The sequence below is a fragment of the Capricornis sumatraensis genome, chromosome 1 (genome assembly GCF_032405125.1).
Source record: "Capricornis sumatraensis isolate serow.1 chromosome 1, serow.2, whole genome shotgun sequence".
Taxonomy (NCBI): Eukaryota; Metazoa; Chordata; class Mammalia; order Artiodactyla; family Bovidae; genus Capricornis; species Capricornis sumatraensis.
The window spans coordinates 71,640,526-71,657,848 of record NC_091069.1 but is presented as its reverse complement, the minus strand read 5'-3'; positions in this window follow the sequence as shown (position 1 = coordinate 71,657,848).

The following is a 17,323-nucleotide window of genomic DNA, read 5'->3' as shown; positions in this document are numbered from 1 at the left end:
AAAAAAGTCAATGGAAATCCCCAAAGTGTCCCTGAAGATCAAACTACCTCTAAATAATTAGAATATTGTCACTTTCTGTACTTTAGGAGATCTTTATACCAGCTATCAGTAAAATTTTTGATTCTTCATAGAGTTCATGTCTATCCTATGTAGATAATTAATCCCTTTTCTTACCATATATCCATTCTTACTATCATACTTCTTTATATTTATTCTATGTTGTTTTCCTTTATAACTCCTTTAATTAATGTAAAATTATTATGATTTTATAAGTGCTGCTTCCTCAGTAAATATCTCATGTAAGTAAGAATCTTATTTATGTTTCCAAATATAGTATTAAGACTAATGTTTATCCTGTACTAAATAATACATAAATATATTTTTGAATGAGTGAAAATAAATCAGGAAAGTTATTGTAAAATAATCCATGATGCTGATTGCACATTTTAGGAATCATTTGTGTAGAAGACAATAGTTTTTAGATTTTCAATTATTAGAAAATGTATACACTGCAAGGATAATTCTTAGGAAACACTCAACTTTTCTTGGGGGGCAAGAATACTTAATTCCTTTTTATTGTTGAATGATATGCCATGGTATGGATGTGTGACAGTTTGTTAAACCATACTCTTATTGATGACCATTTGGCATGCTTCCCTTTGCGATTATTGTGAATAAGACTTATCTGAACATACATTTTTAACTGTGGTGTTGGAGAAGACTCTTGCGAGTCCCTTGAACTGCAAGGAGACACAACCAGTCCATTCTGAAGGAGATCAGCCCTGGGATTTCTGTGGAAGGAATGATGCTAAAGCTGAAACTCCAGTACTTTGGCCACCTAATGCGAAGAGTTGACTCATTGGAAAAGACTCTGATGCTGGGAGGGATTGGGGGCAGGAGGAGAAGGGGACAACAGAGGATGAGATGCCTGGATGGCATCACTGACTCGATGGACGTGAGTCTGAGTGAACTCCCGGATTTGGTGATGGACAGGGAGGCCTGGCGTGCTGCGATTCATGGGTTCTCAAGGAGTCGGACATGACTGAGTGACTGAACTGAACTGAACTGAACATACATTTACAAGCTTTTTGTAGATATTTCATTTTAAAGAGTAAACATGAAGGAGTGAAATGCTTGATTATAACGTTAGTTTTTTCTTAACTTTATAACAAACTACCATATGTTTAACCAGAGCAACTGCGCCATTTTACACTCCCTGCAAAGTATGACAGTTCCAGTTGTTCTACATCCTCAGTTCTTAGTGCTATTTGAATCCTTTATTTTAAACATCTGTGTAGGTGTGGACAGTTATTCCCTAATTAATTGATATATGTCTTGTGAATAATGTTGTGCAATATCTTTTTATGCATTTCATGGTCAGTTTTAAATATTTGTTTGGGAGTATATGGTTAAATATTTTTCCTATTATTGTTGGATTATTTTTCTATTTTTGATTTATTTATTTTTATATATTCTAGATGCAAAGCTTTTGTCAGATGTATATACTAAGGATAGAGCATTTTCTCCCAGTCTGTGGGATGCCTGTTTATTTTTGTGATTGGCCTTTTTTGGAGTAATATATTCAATTTTGATGAATTTTAATTAATTTGTTTCTTCTGTTAAGGATGGTGATTTTCTTCCCCAATATAAGAAATCTTCTTTAAGATACTGTTGTATAAATAATCTGCTATATTTTCTTGTAGAAACATTATGACTTTAGCTATGATTTATCTATTGTCTATTTCAAATTAGATTTTGCTATCCAGTGTAGAAGTCAAAGTTCGTTTATTCCATCTGGATATCCAATTGTTCCAAAAGTTTTTCTTTGCTTTTATCATTGAACTCGAGTCAATTGACTGTATATGTGTGATTTTTATTTCTGAAGTCTATTCTTGCCCTATTTGTGATCTTAGAGGGAATGCATACAATGTTTAACCATTAAGTATGATGTTATCCATTGATATTTTTTCATGGATGATTTTTATAACATATAATAAGATATTGTCTATTCCTAGTTTGTTAAAAGACCATAAAAATGAATGAGTGCTGAATTTTATCCCTTTCTACCTTTATTGATTAATCATATATTTTTCCATTTATTCTATAAAGTGATGATTTATATGATTGGTTTTTGATTGTTAAACCAACTTTTTGAAAGGTTATTGCTGAATGAAAAGACTCTGGGATTCTTGGCCTTCGGAGAAGAATTCAATCTGGGGCCAGAGACGAGGCCTGATTGTTCAGAGCTTTTGTGTAATAAAGATTTATTAAAGTATAAAGGAGATAGTGAAAACTTCTGACATAGGCATCAGAAGGAGGCAGAAAGAGTACCCTCCTGCTAGTCTTCAGCTGGATGTTATATAGTCACTAACAGTCTGTTAATGAAAGACAGGAATGTCTTAAAATTCAGAATGGCACCAGGCCCCTCACCCATAAGATGCATTTTGGGATAATCTTTGCACCAGATGATTCATCCTGGGCCATAAAATGATTAACTTGAATCTTGTAGAAGGACAGATTACCATATAAATAGTTTTGTTTACATAGATTAGGGAAACAATATCTGAATATAACATACTGGTTTATCAAGTAGGTTCTGAGCCATTAGGTGGAACCGACTTGAAGACAGAGTTTGGGGTAAATGCATAGCACATTAGCATAGCTTAAGACAAACATTTCCATAAGAAAAATGCATTAGTTATCTCAAAGGTTGAGAATAGTTAACTTCAGGCATACTGAGTGCAGCACTTTCACAGCATCATCTTTCAGGATTTGAAATAGCTCAATTGGAATTCCATCATCTTCACTAGCTTTGTTCATAGTGATGTTTCCTAAAGCCCGCTTCGACTTCACATTCCAGGATGTCTGGCTCTAGGTGAGTGTGAGTGATCACACCATCGTGATTATCTGAGTCACGTGATTAATCTGAGTTTTGTACAGTTCTTCTGTGTATTCTTGCCACCTCTTCTTAATATCTTCTGCTTCTGTTAGGTCCATACCATTTCTGTCCTTTATTGAGACCATCTTTGGATGAAATATTCCCTTGGTATGACTAATTTTCTTGAAGAGATCTCTAGTCTTTCCCATTCTATTGTTTTCCTCTACTTCTTTGAATTGATCACTGAGGAAGGCTTTCATATCTCTCCTTCTTATTCTTTGGAACTCTGCATTCAAATGGATATATCTTTCCTTTTCTCTTTTGCTTTTCACTTCTCTTCTTTTCACAGCTATTTGTAAGGCCTCCTCAGATAGCCATTCTGCTTTTTTGAATTTCTTTTTCTTGGGGATGGTCTTGATTCCTGCCTCTTGCACAATGTCACGAACCTCTGTCCATAGTTCATCAGGTACTCTGTCTATCAGATCTAGTCCCTTAAATATATTTCTCACTTCCACTGTATGATTCCTTATAGACTGACCTTTTTCATGTTTATGAAATATTCCTTCCCATTCTCCAGCAATACTCCTTGTCTTAAAGACTACTTTCTCTGATATATAAACATAGACTCACCTTCTTCTTATTCTTTCCATTTTTATGGTATATATTTTCCATGCTTATATTTAATCTAGCATGTATCTTTATAATTAAAGAATAGTTCCTGTAAATAGTATACAATAAGCATTGCTTTCTTAATGCTTCAGTTTTAATGCTTCCTTTTATTTTCTTCTCATTATCCTTCTCCCTATCCTCTTCTCCTCCCCCTCCTTCAATTTTTATTCCCCTTCTAACAATTATCATGATCACAATGATGATGACAGTGATAATGAGGTATCTATTGTCCTTTATTTCTCTAGCTGCCATTAAATTTTATTCTTTCTTTATTGATTTTCATTATTTTGACTATGATGTGCTTATGAAACCTCCTTTACATTTATCTTGCATTGTGCTATTAAAGTTTTAGGATTTGTAGATTAATATCTTTTATTAATTATGGAAAACTTTCAGCCATTGTATCTGTAAATGTTTCTTCTGTGTTATTCTCTTTTTCCTGGATCCCCATTACACATATATCAGTTCAGTTCAGCCACTCAGTCGTGTCCGACTCTTTGCGTCCTCATGAATCGCAGCACGCCAGGCCTCCCTGTCCATCACCAACTCCCAGAGTTCACTCAGACTCATGTCCATCGAGTCAGTGATGCCATCTAGCCATCTCATCCTCTGTTGTCCCCTTCTGCTCCTGCCACCAATCCCTCCCAGCATCAGAGTCTTTTCCAGTGAGTCAACTCTTCGCATGAGATGGCCAAAGTACTGGAGTTTCAGCTTTAGCATCATTCCTTCCAAAGAAATCCCATATATAGGAACATGCTATTTAGACCATTTTTTTTTTTTGTATGCATATATATTTTATTTTGGGCTTCCCTGGTGGCTAATGGTAAAAAATCTGCCTGTAATGCGAGAGACCTGTTTAATCCTTGGGTCAGATTTTTATTTTAATCTGTCTTCAAAATTCACTTTTCTTCTGCAGGGTCCAGTCTAAAGTTTAGTTCATCAAGTGAACTCAGTTTTTAAAAACTCAATATTTTAAAAATATTAAATGTTTTAAATTCTGATATTTTTATTGAAATCTTTTTTTATTCTTCTCTGTTGAAATTATCCATCTGTTCATTTATTAGTCAATTAGATATTTCAGAGACTTCCCTTTCACTTTTCACTTTCATGCATTAGAGAAGGAAATGGCAACCCATTCCAGTGTCCTTGCCTGGAGAGTCCCAGAGATGGGGGAGCCTGGGGGGCTGCCATCTATGGGGTCACACAGAGTCGTACACGATTGAAGTGATTTAGCAGTAGCAGCAGATATTTCAACATACTTATCAAGTTATTTTATACTCTTTTTTTTCCCTGATGATTCTAACATGTGGGCCATCTATGGATCAGACTTTATTGGCTATTTTTGCTTTTGATTATTGGTCTATTTTTCCTATTTCTTTCGGTATCTCAAAAGATATAAATTTGCCAAATTCATCTTTACATTTTAAAATAAAGAGTATAAACTAAAGTGTATATTTTAAATGTAAACTAAAGTTTATGCTTTTAAATTTTCCTTTAGAAAAGTGTGTGTATTTTGCTCTGTCAGGCGGCTATTAAAGGTGATTGAATTACTTTTATCTGCGGCTGAAACTTATCAGTCTTAGTTTTATTGTGCCATTTTGTAGGTTCAGTTTATCTCTGGTTCAAATATTTTAAAGGTGTTATTAGGATTTTTCCTTTAGCATGTTTTGGGTTGTGAGCCCTGGTGACATTTTCAGAAATATTTATGCTTATAACCTAATTAGCAGTCTTCTGAATCATCAAAGATATTTCTCTCTCTCTCCCTTTCTCTCAAGTCTCTCTTCTGCCTTTAAATCACAGCCAACAGTTTCTTTGACTCTCTAGGGAATTTCCTTGCTTTCCAGCCCTATCCTCATCTTATTGTTTCTCAAGAAGTACAGTCTATAGTAGTCTTCTGCAAACATGTATTAGGATTATATATCTAATAGGTTATCATTGTCTGTGAAAGTTGCTCAGTCGTGTGTGACTCTTCCCGATCCCATGTACTGTTAGCCTGCCAGGCTACTCTGTAGCATTCTCCAGGCCAGAATACTGGTGTGGGTAGCCGTTCTCTTTCTTCAGGGGATCTTCTCAATCCAGGGATCAAATCCAGGTCTCCCGCATTGCAGGCCAATTCTTTACCATCTGAGGGATTAGGGAAGCCCTATTACTCCCTCAGTTCAGTTCCATTCAGTCACTCAGTCGTGTCCGACTCTTTGCGACCCCATGGACTGCAGTATGCCAGGCCTCCCTGTCCATCACCAACTCACAAAGTTTACTCAGATTCATGTCCATTGAGTCAGCGATGCCACCCAACCATCTCATCCTCCCATCCCCTTCTCCTTCTGCCTTCAATCTTTCCCAGCATCAGGGTCTTTTGAAATGAGTCATTCTTCACATCAGGTGGCCAAAGTATTGGAGTTTCAGCTTCAACATCAGTCCTCCCAATGAATATTCAGGACTGATTTCCTTTAGGATGAACTGGTTGGATCTCCTTGCAGTCCAAGGGACTCCCACGAGAAGGGAATGGCAAACCACTTCAGTATTCTTGCCTTGTGAACCCTGTGAACAGTATCACTGTCTAGTGGTAGTAAATTGAATACCTTATGTTGAAGTTTAGGAACACAATCCTACAAATTGTGGTTAAGTTTATGCATGACACATATTTATAATTAAACATAACATAGGAAAGAGTGATGCCCTGCCAAGAGAAGGAGAAAGAGCAATTTTAAATATTTTGGTTGATTTCTCATGTTTAAAAGTAGCTAAAGATCCCTCAGGAATGATGGAAGTATCTCTTATCTAAATCTTAAAAGTCAATCTGTTGAAACTTTAGCTTATGTGCATGATCTAGGGGCTTCTAAAGATGCGATATTCCAGGGACTATTCAAGATATAACTATATGCTTCTGTCTTTATGAATCAAATGTATACCTGATTGAAAAAATGCTAAAGTAGCATACAATTGCAGAGGAAATTATATATTAAGAATAAACTAATCCAGTTGCAAAACTAAAGTTAGAAGAAAAGACATGTTATTCATTTTACCTTTATTCATGTCTGAGTACAACTGCCAGTGTGTAAACCCATTACAGAGTCTGGCCAATTTCCTTGACCAAAACATATTAAATCAAACATGTTGCTTCAAATAGTTCTTGAAATAGATAACAGTAAAAATAAACATAAAAATACATTTCTGTTACCAAGATTTACAGCAATGTCACTTGCTCTAAATAACTCCATCTATAGCAGATACATTATTTAATTTTAGGTCTGACTAATGGTCATACATGCTCACCTGTCTCAAAAGACACAACATCCAATGTCTCTTACATGTCCATCATTTGTAGTTATATTACTAAGCCTCTGTCTCAACAAAAATATTATTCCAACTAGAATGTCTATAAAATCCAAAGCCAAGAGAACCTAATTCTAATTGAGCTGATACTGTATGACCTTGAGCAAGATAAACAACTTTTTCAAAAAAAATAAAATATATGTTACATGCATGTTGCACATCCCTTCATGATTCCGTATAAATCGCTGAGTCTAGATGACAGGTCAGCCTTCTTTAAAATGCAAGGTCCCAGGTAGTTCTACCATTGGTTGTCATATGAGACAAAGATCATTCAACACTTCTTGAAAAAAGTATTTATTAATACTTTTGAAGAAAATCTATTTTTTATCGCCTGTCATGTGTCAGGAACAATTCTGGATAGTGTATAATTCTAGATAATGATACTTATCTTAATTATCATATCACTGCAAACTAAGAATTTAGTTACATTAAAAAAATTGAATGTTAAGAAGTTATTAATTTTCCTAAAGTCAATGAAGCTGATAAAACTATATCTAAGCCTTGACCTCAGGTCTCTGCCTCTGAGGATTGAATTTATTTTATACTTGCTTCCTAGCAGTTTGGTGAGCAACAGGAAAATAGTTTATTATATCTTAGGAAACTTCTTTTTACAAAGTCAAAAACCAGGAGTTTTTTAATCAACCAAGTTACATAATAGAAGACGCAATGAGAGTAAAATCTATGACTGTTTTTGTGAAATGATAAATTAAGGGAATTTAGAAAAATTTATGAGTACTCTCTACTTTGGAGTTATGCTTTTCAATTTTTGTTCATTCACTATGGCATAATGAGTCCTAACTATGTTGTAAGGATTATCTGCTAATCCTCACAACATTAAATAGTAAGCATAATTTTCAACCATCAGACATAGACAATTTAGAGCACTACTATCAGAGAAGATGTGAGAGTGGAATGTTGGAAAATCCATTTGGGTCAGTATCAGGCCCTAAATAACTGACCATTATTCAGAGAAATTGTACATGGATCATAGCTTTAAAAATTTCAAATCTTACAGAGCAGTCAAATAACTATTTAGTTCATATATTTTTATTTAACCCAATACTTCATGATAATTTTTTAAAATTTTCCTTATTTTCCTTACTGTCAGTTGGTGTGCTCTGCACTGGCTGTAAGCAGTTCATCCCTGCTTGTCTACTGATTATGACATAACTTTGTTGATCAATGAATCCTAATCATTATCATCTAATACTGTATGCCTTCACAGCTGTTTCCTAACTTGAAAAAATAAGTTCATATTTGTTTTTATGACATTAGTTTGTGTTTACATGATGTCAGTAAAATCTTTTCAACCAAAACAAAGCCAGTTTTATAGCACCCTGAGAACAGTGTACTTAGATAAATAGTATATATATATATATATGCAAACACTGATACTTTTGGTTTCATGTAGACACAGCCAATGAGTCATACTTCTTTAACTGAGAGTTTTGTTTACTTCATCTTTAAATATTTCTGGGTGTAGTATGTATTTATTTTCTCTTTCTTGACATTACTCAATTATCATGACAATTTTTATCACTTCTTCAAAAAACTATATATTTACTATAGTAGGGGTATTTTTCTCAGCAGCTAAAATGTACTTGCCAAGATGCAAATAAATTATCTACATTTTTAAAGAGCCTCATGACAATTTTGTGTATGTGTGAAACAACTGTTCAAACTGAATTATATTTACTTATTTTCGATGCTTTCAACTTGTCTGTCATTGCACAGTTATTTTTTTCTTGCATCTCTCTTGAGTAATCAGGAAATGGATTTCTTTTTTGGAAGTGTTAATTCCACGAGCCCCAAAAGGCCTTGGCACTCCAGAAGACTGCAATGTTTTCAAAACAGAATTCCTGTTTTTCTCATAAATTGAAGTGCTGTTATGTGCAAGGCACTGTCCTAGCTTGTGCAAGGGAATGGATAATTAAGTAAATATTTCTCCTGTCTACAGGAAATTCTGATTTAAAATATAGTAAGGAAATAAAGCCACAAAATACTTTGAAGATTTAGCAAATTGCAAGCAATCAGCAAAACAAAAAGAATACTGCCTATATGAAATATTACTTAGAGGGATTGCCTTCCTACTTTGTAATAACCCTATTGCGCACTGAGGTATATACAGATGAGTAAGGGCCAGGTGCTATCCTTGATATTGACAAAGGTATTACTAGATAGAAATAGGAAACTGAGTGTGAGAGGCGGAGAGAGTGTGAATGAAGAAGACACCTCAGTCATCCCAAACCAGATATGGATGAGTGCAGGTTAAGAAGAAGAAAGGTGAATGATGTACTTAGGTACCAAAAATTAAAAATAGTCCAAATGAGTAGGGACCGAAAGAATATATGGGGAAGTATTTCTACTGAATCCTAGAAAGTTAGATTAGGTCTGTATTGTGCTGAGCATAAGGCATGTAAGAAAGGTGAATTTTCTGCCTCAATTTTGTTTTGTTTTGTTTTGCTTTTTTACTGTGATATTGGCCCTAGCAAAGAACTCGCCTACCAATGAAGGAAATGGAGAAGACATAGGCTTGATCCCTGTTTTGAGAAGATCCCTTGGAGGAGTTCATAGCAACCCACTCCAGTACTCTTGTCTGCAGAATTCCATGGACAAAGGAGACTGGTGGGCTATGGTCCATGGGGTCACAAAGACCCCACTTCAGACACTACTGAAGTGACAGCATGCACACCCCTAGGAATCACTGTTATTCATATAATATACCTAGTCATCAATTAAAGTACACATCAATTTACTTGTTCTGTTAATGTGAGAACACTTGCTAGAATACCTTCATAATGTTGAAATATATTTGGAAATATTTTACTGATTTTTATTAATTGATTGATTGATATAGGAGCAGAGACAACTAATAAGCAACAACAACAAAAAAAAAAACCCCAGTAAGTCAGTATAGAATATGTATCCAGATTTATGAGCTTTTACATCATTGATGTATAATATGATTAGGGGTTGGTGAGATTACTATGGGAAACCCTGAGACCTAAGTTAACCAAGGAGTCCTTGAAAGCCTCCTCCAGGAATTAACACCTCATTGGAGGTGTGAAGCAGGAGTTAGCCCGAGAAAGTGATGTATGTGAATGTGAAAATTGAGAAAGAGATTATGCATTGTTTTGTGCAATGTCTATATGGGAGGGTCAGAGAAAGAGAGAAAAATTAGTTAACATTGGGATCTAAGAATAGTGAGTATAATGGTTTGAACTGAAGCAGAAGGGGAACGTCTATATTTACCTGTAAGTGTAGATGCCACATTATTGAAAGCACCACTGATTTAGAGAAAAACAGCAATTTACTCATTCATAAATATCAGAGCCTAGGTACCCAAACCGTCAATGAAAACAAAATACCAAGAATAAATTATTGAAATGACTAAATGGATTGAGTCAGGAAACAGTCCTTGCCTCATTTTTAGCACTTCTAAGACTAAAAATGAGCTTTAGTCATTTTTAGAAAAGATGAGCTTTACTTTACAAAGAAAGCATATCTGACTCACTGAAGAGTTCTGAAAAACATACATGATGGATGAACATACATTACCAAAATTATGCACATCTAAGTTTTATATAGTTCAGGAGGAGGGAATCAAGGCCTGAATATTGTAACTTCTTTAAAGCGTGATCTGGAACTACATTAACAACCACCCAATTCTGAGGTTGTAACTGTAGAAAATCAAGACCCAATATATCCTTAGTTATAGTATTGGACTAAATTAGATTTAATTCAAGTTCTTTCACACTCATGCTTATAGATGTAACATCTTGTAGGAAAGTGATGTTTATAAATATAAACACTAGTGCTATAAGATCTTAAGAAGCCAACCAAAATACTAATGGCTTACATTATATTTTATGAGACAATAAGAGAAAAGGAGTTTTAACTCTCAGTCATAGTCACAAAGGAATTTCACACTAGGTTTAATTAACCAGAAAATTGAGACAATCAGAATTCTTACATTCTGAATATGTTAGTTACCTTTTTCCTCTGTAAAAATGACCTGATGTTGAGACTGTTAACATTATTTTATCCTAGATTGCTTTTCTACCTCTTCTGCTTTGCATTTTTCTTCCCTAGCCCCATGCCTACCTTCATATATTTTACCATTTAACTTTGCTGTTATGTAGTTATTAAGTCATATCATATTCTCTTGAGACCCCATGGACTGTAACCCTGCCAGGTTCCTTTGTCCATGGGATTTTCCAGGCAAGAATACTGGAGTATGTTGCCATTTCCTTCTACAGGGGATCTTCCAGATCCACAGATCAAACCCATGTCTCCTGCAATGGCAGGTGGATTCCTTACCTCTGATCCACATGGAAAGCCAAGTTGGAAGATTACTTGCCTATATACTTAAGATAAGCCAGAAATTAGATATAGAAAATTTTTGAGAATGTGGAAAGTTTATATGTATGTGTATATTAAATATATATAATGTACATTTTATATATTTGTACCTTTTGGGATAGAATCTAACCACTTTTTGTTTAAGAGTTTGCCACCGGCATCACCTAGGCAAAATGCATAAGCCCTCATTTTAATAATTGTATAAAATCCTATGATATACCATTAATTTTATAACTATTTTTGTAGTAATACAAGTATTTATTTCAGATGTTTGCCAATATAAGTAATGGTACAATAATCATTCCTGTGTGTAGGTTGCATGCTTGCTAAGTTGCTTCAGTCATGTCCAACTCTGCGAGCCTATGTACTGTAGCACCCCAGGCTCCTGTGTCCATGGGATTCTCCAGACAAGAATACTGAAATGGGTTGCCATGCCCTTTTTCAGGGAATCTTCCTGACCCAGGGATAGAATCCACATCTCACGTCTCCTTCATTGGCAGGTGAGCTCTCTACTGCTAGTGCCACCTAGGAAGACTGTTGCTAGAGAGAGTGAAATATGTTAGTTGTGTCTGACTCTCTGTGATCCCATGGACTGTAGCCTGACAGGCTCCTCTGTCCATGGCATTTCTCAGGCAAGAATACTGGAGTGGGTTGCCATTTCCTTCTCCAGGGAATATTCCTGACCCAGGGATCAAACCCAGGTCTCCTGCATTGCAGATGGTTTCTTTATTATCTGAGCCACCAGGAAAGCCTCTGCCATTGTAGATATTTATATCTAAATGTTTTAAAACATACACAACATTGACAAAATACTGGACAAGTAAGTTAAAAAAAGTGAATGTAGCTAAACCCTTTAAAATCTGCTCAGCCTTATTACTACACAGGGAAATGAAAATAAATCCAATTGGATACCATTGTTCTCATCAATCTAAACAAATTTCAAAAGAGAAATTAAAACTACTACTATAGGCTTGTATACACTTTGATAGTTTGCTGATGGGAGCAAGCACCTTAGAGAAAGGAAACTAGCAATAGCTGGTGATTTTAAAAATCCTTTGCAAAGGATGTGTGCATTTTTAAAATACATTTATATTTTCTGACTTACTTGTTCATGTATTTTATTAATGTTGATACAGAGAGCTTCTTTTAAATATGTAGAAAAATGTATATATGGAATGTATTTGCCATTTTACTTTTTTACTTGATAATAGTTTTCCATGTCTTTTACTTTTGATAGTATTCAGTATATCCTTTGACATTCAAAGTATCAAATTATTGTTTTGTTCATATACATTTTTTTTCGTGGATCTGGGTGTCTTGTCTTAATTGAGAAAATTTTCTTGAGCCCTAATTATTATTTTTTTGTACAATTTTCAATTTTTTCCTTCTATTAAATATTTTATTCTGTCTGGATAAAAAATCATAGACACAAAACAGTGTTTTAAAATTGTTTTCTATCAGTGATAGCCAACCATATTTCCAGCAACCAATGTAACACCTTAAGTAAAAATTGACTTGAGGCAGGCCACTTGGCTGTGATCTTTTACCATCCATTTAACTGGTCCAAGACTGTTTGTCACTTTAAAACTAGTATTATAATGACACTTACTTCTTAGGTGGTTATAATAAATAAATAAAATTATTATCCATAAATTATTTGCACATATAAATAAGTGTAATTATTATTTAAATACACCATACTTTCAGGTGGCACTTGTGGTAAAGAACCTCCCTGCTAATGCAGGAGGCATAAGAGACTTGTATTCAACCCCTGGGTTAGGAAGATTCCCCTGGAAGACGGCATGACAACCCACTCCAGTATTCTTGCCTAGAGAATCCCATGGACAGGGGAGCTTGGCGGGCCACAGTCCATGGAGTTGCAAAGAGTCAGACACGACTGAAGTAACTTAGCACATTCACAGCACAGCCTCTGTACAAAGACACACTTGCTATATTTCAAGTTGTAATCTAAATTTATGTATTTTCTGAAGGCTTTTATTTCTGCTTTAAAATGTATCTTCTCCCATGTGAATGTTGTTTCATTTTGTTAACTGTACTTGTGTAATTCTGTTATCTAGATGTGTCCCTATGTAAACATTTTTTTTCAAAACTTTAATGGACATTTTAGTTTATTTATTTTTCAATAGAAACAGAAAGAAAAACAAAAGCAGGTAAATAGAAAATCAAAAATATCCTACACTTTTCCACTTTAAAATAGATTGAAATAATATTTTCTTACTCTTTACAAACCTGCTCACATCTGTGGTGATTCTTTTTCTTTTGCAAGTTTCCATATTTTTTCTTACTGTTTAAAATTAGAGTAGATTTCTGAATATTTATTCACTGCATTAGCTTGTTTCAAATTATTAGTGTTTGATTAATTTTAATATATATTTTTTGTGTATATTAATTTAAGCATGTTTAATTTCATTTTGCTTGATCTTCTCTATTTAACTAATTTTTAATTTCTTAGATTGACTATTATACTCATTCACTTTCAATTTATTTTTCTTATTATTAGAATACATAAATCTATACATTTTCCTTCTCATTTAAAACTGGTCATTACGTATTTAAATTGTTGATATTAAGTTTATTTTTATAGTGAACTTATAGTTCACTTTTCATCTCTAGGCTATTGGGAAGTAACATTTCTTTTTAATATTTATAGTGTTTTTAATAGAATGTTTTCTTATTTTTAGAACTGACCAACGAATGGGTGCTGTAATATAGCTAATTTCATCATTAATTAAACTTTAGGTGAAGATTCATATACACACATACATACACACATTTATACAAAATATTTTATGAATAAAGGATAGAATATATAATTTGTTTACAAGATAAATAACTTTACATTGATCATAATATAGTTTTCAATTTTAGATATTTGAAAGATTAAGATAAATATGAAAACTATCACGCTAAAAACATCTAGAACTAGATAAACTAGATAAACTAGAAAAAATATAACAATCATTTAAATATGATGCTGAGCTTGTATATGCATGCTTGCATGCTTAGTCATTCAGTCCTGTCCAACATTTTATGACCCCCATGGACTGCAACCCACAAGGCTCCTCTGTCCTTGGGGATTCTCCAGGCAAGAATACTGGAGTGGGTTGCCATGCCCTCCTCCAGGGGGAATCTTCCCAACCCAGGGAAAACACAGGTCTTCCACATTGCCGGTGGATTCGTTACCATCTGAGCCCGCAGGGAAGCCCATGAATACTGGAGTGAGCAGCCTATTTTTTTCTCCAGGGCAATTAAACCGGGGCCTCCTGCATTCCCGGTGGATTCTTTACCAACTGACCTACTGGGAAAACCCAAGCTTGCACATAAGAAATTCTTCTTGTAGCTTAGGTTGAATTCAGTGAGCCTAACCCTTCCAGCTTTGTTTTTCTTTCTCAAGATTACATTGGCTATCCAGATACTTTCTTTGCTTCTGTACGTGCCATGTGTGCCAAGTCACTTCAGTCATGTCCAACTCTTTTCAATCCCATGGACTGTAGCCCGCCAGGCTCCTCTGTCCATGGAATTCTCCAGGCAACAATACTGGAGTGAGTTGCCATGCCCTCCTCCAGGGAATCTTTCTGACCCAGCAATTGAACCTGTATCTCTTGTGGCTCCTGCATTGCAAGCAGATTCTTTACCACTGAGCCACCAGAGAAGCCCTTTTTGCTTCCATACAACTTTTCAAAGTTTTCATTCTATTTCTGCGAAAAATGCCATTGGTAATTTGATATGGTTGCATTGAATCTGTGGAGTGTCTTGGGTAGTATAGTCATTTTAGCCATATTGATTCTTTCAATCCTAGAACACGGTATAGTTTTCCATCTATTTGTGCCATCTTCATTTCTTTCATCAATGTCATAGTTTTTGGAGTACAGGCATTTTGACTCCTTAGATAGGTTTATTTCTAGGTATTTTATTCCTTTTGATGTGATGGTAAATGTGATTATTTCCTCAATTTCTCTTTCTGATTTTTCATTGATAGTGTATGGACATGCAACAGATATCTGTGCATTAATTTTGTGTCCTGAAACTTTGCTGAATTCATTAATAAGCTCTAGTAGCTTTCTGGTAGCATCTTCAGGATTTTCTATGTATAGTATCATGTCATTTGCAAACAGGGACAGTTTTACTTCTTTTTTCCCAATATGGATTCCTTTTATTTTTTTCTCTTTTCTGATGGCTGTGGCTAGGAATTCCAAAACTGTGTTGAGTAGAAGTGGCAAGAGTGACCATCTTTGTCTTGTTCCTGATCTTAGAGGAAATGCTTTCAGCTTTTCACCATTGAGTATAATGTTAGCTGTGGGTTTGTCATACATGACATTTATTATGCTTCAACATATAAATGCTTCCCTCTATGCCCACTTTCTGAAGAATTTTACACAAAGCAGAATACTTTTTGACATATATTGCAGCAATATCTTTCTGGATTCATTTCATAGAATTATGAAAATAAAAGCAAAAATAAATGACATCTAATTAAACTTAGAAGCTTTTGCACAGTAAAGGAAATCATAAGCAAAATGAAAAAAAAAAAAAAACCCTAGAGAATGGGAGAGGCTATTTGCAAATGATGCAACTGAAAAGGAGTTAATTTCCAAATGATACAAACAGCTCATACAACTCAATATAAAAAAATTAAATTAAAAAATGGGTTGAAAATCTAAATAAACAAGAAGACATACAGATGGCTAACAGTCACATAACAAAATGTTCAGCATCACTAATTATTAATATTAGAGAAATGCAAATTGAAACCCTGATATCATCTCACATAGGTCAGAATGGGATTATCAAAAAGTCTGTAAATAATAAATGGTGGAGAGGATATGTGAAGGAAAAGGACCCCCCCCCCCCCATACTGTTGGTGGGAATGTAGATCTGTACAGCCACTGTGAAAAACAATTTACCTAAAAATATAATTACCACATGATCTAGCAATCTCACATCTGGGCACATATCAGGAAAAAATAAAGAGTGTAATTCAAAAAGATACATGCCCCCCAATGTTCAGAGTGGCACTGTTTACATACAGTAGCCAAGGTATGGAAACAATCCAAATGTCCATTGACAGATGAATGAATAAAAATGTGCAAGAGGATATTAGTCAACCACAAAAAATAAGGAAATAATGCCATTTACAGCAACATGGATGGACATAGAAATTACCATACTAAGTAAAGTAAGCCAGAGAGAGAAAGACAAATATCATATGGTATGGTTTAAATGTGAAATTAAAAGAGAGAGAGAGAGAGAAACAAATGAACTTATTTCCAAAACAAAAAAAGACTCACAGACATAGAAAACAAATGTATGGTTACCAAAGGGAAAGGTAGTGGAGGATAAATTGAGAGATTAGAATTAACATATATACACTATGATATGTAAAATAAATAAATAAGACCTACAGTACACCACAGGGAACTATATTCAATATTTTGTAACAACCTATAAGGAAAAGAAATATAAAAAAGAATATATACATTGTACAGCTGAAACTAACACAACATTGTAAATCACTGTAGTTCAATTTTTTTTAAATGTAGCTATGAATTTTATTTTTAGCATGAATGTATTCTTTTGATGGAGTGCTTGTAATAACTTTAATAGTAGAAAACTTGGTACTTAAGGTACAATCAATTGTATTATATCATGAGGACTATAAAAGGATGTGTTCTTGAAAGATATTTGTAAAATTTTCCTACTGTTATGTTCATAACTGAACTTCCATATCAAGTATAACTTCTGTTTATGAAAAATTCCAATTAACTCTAAGCTCTTTAAATTTAAATGAATTTCTTCATTTATTTCTATACTTATGTTGCTACAGGGTAGAAAATTTGGTTCCTATATTTTGGAGGTTTTTTCACAATGTGAATCCATCATAGTCTTAGTAATCAATAAATCCAAATGAAAAATAAGAAAAAAGAAATTCTTAAATGCTCTAATTAGAAACAAAGAATGGACTGAACTCTGGATTATTTGATACTTTACTTCACCCTTGAGCTGCTCTGGGTGGTGGGGGTCGTCAGTTCTGCTAAGTGGAAATTGAGACAGGATCAT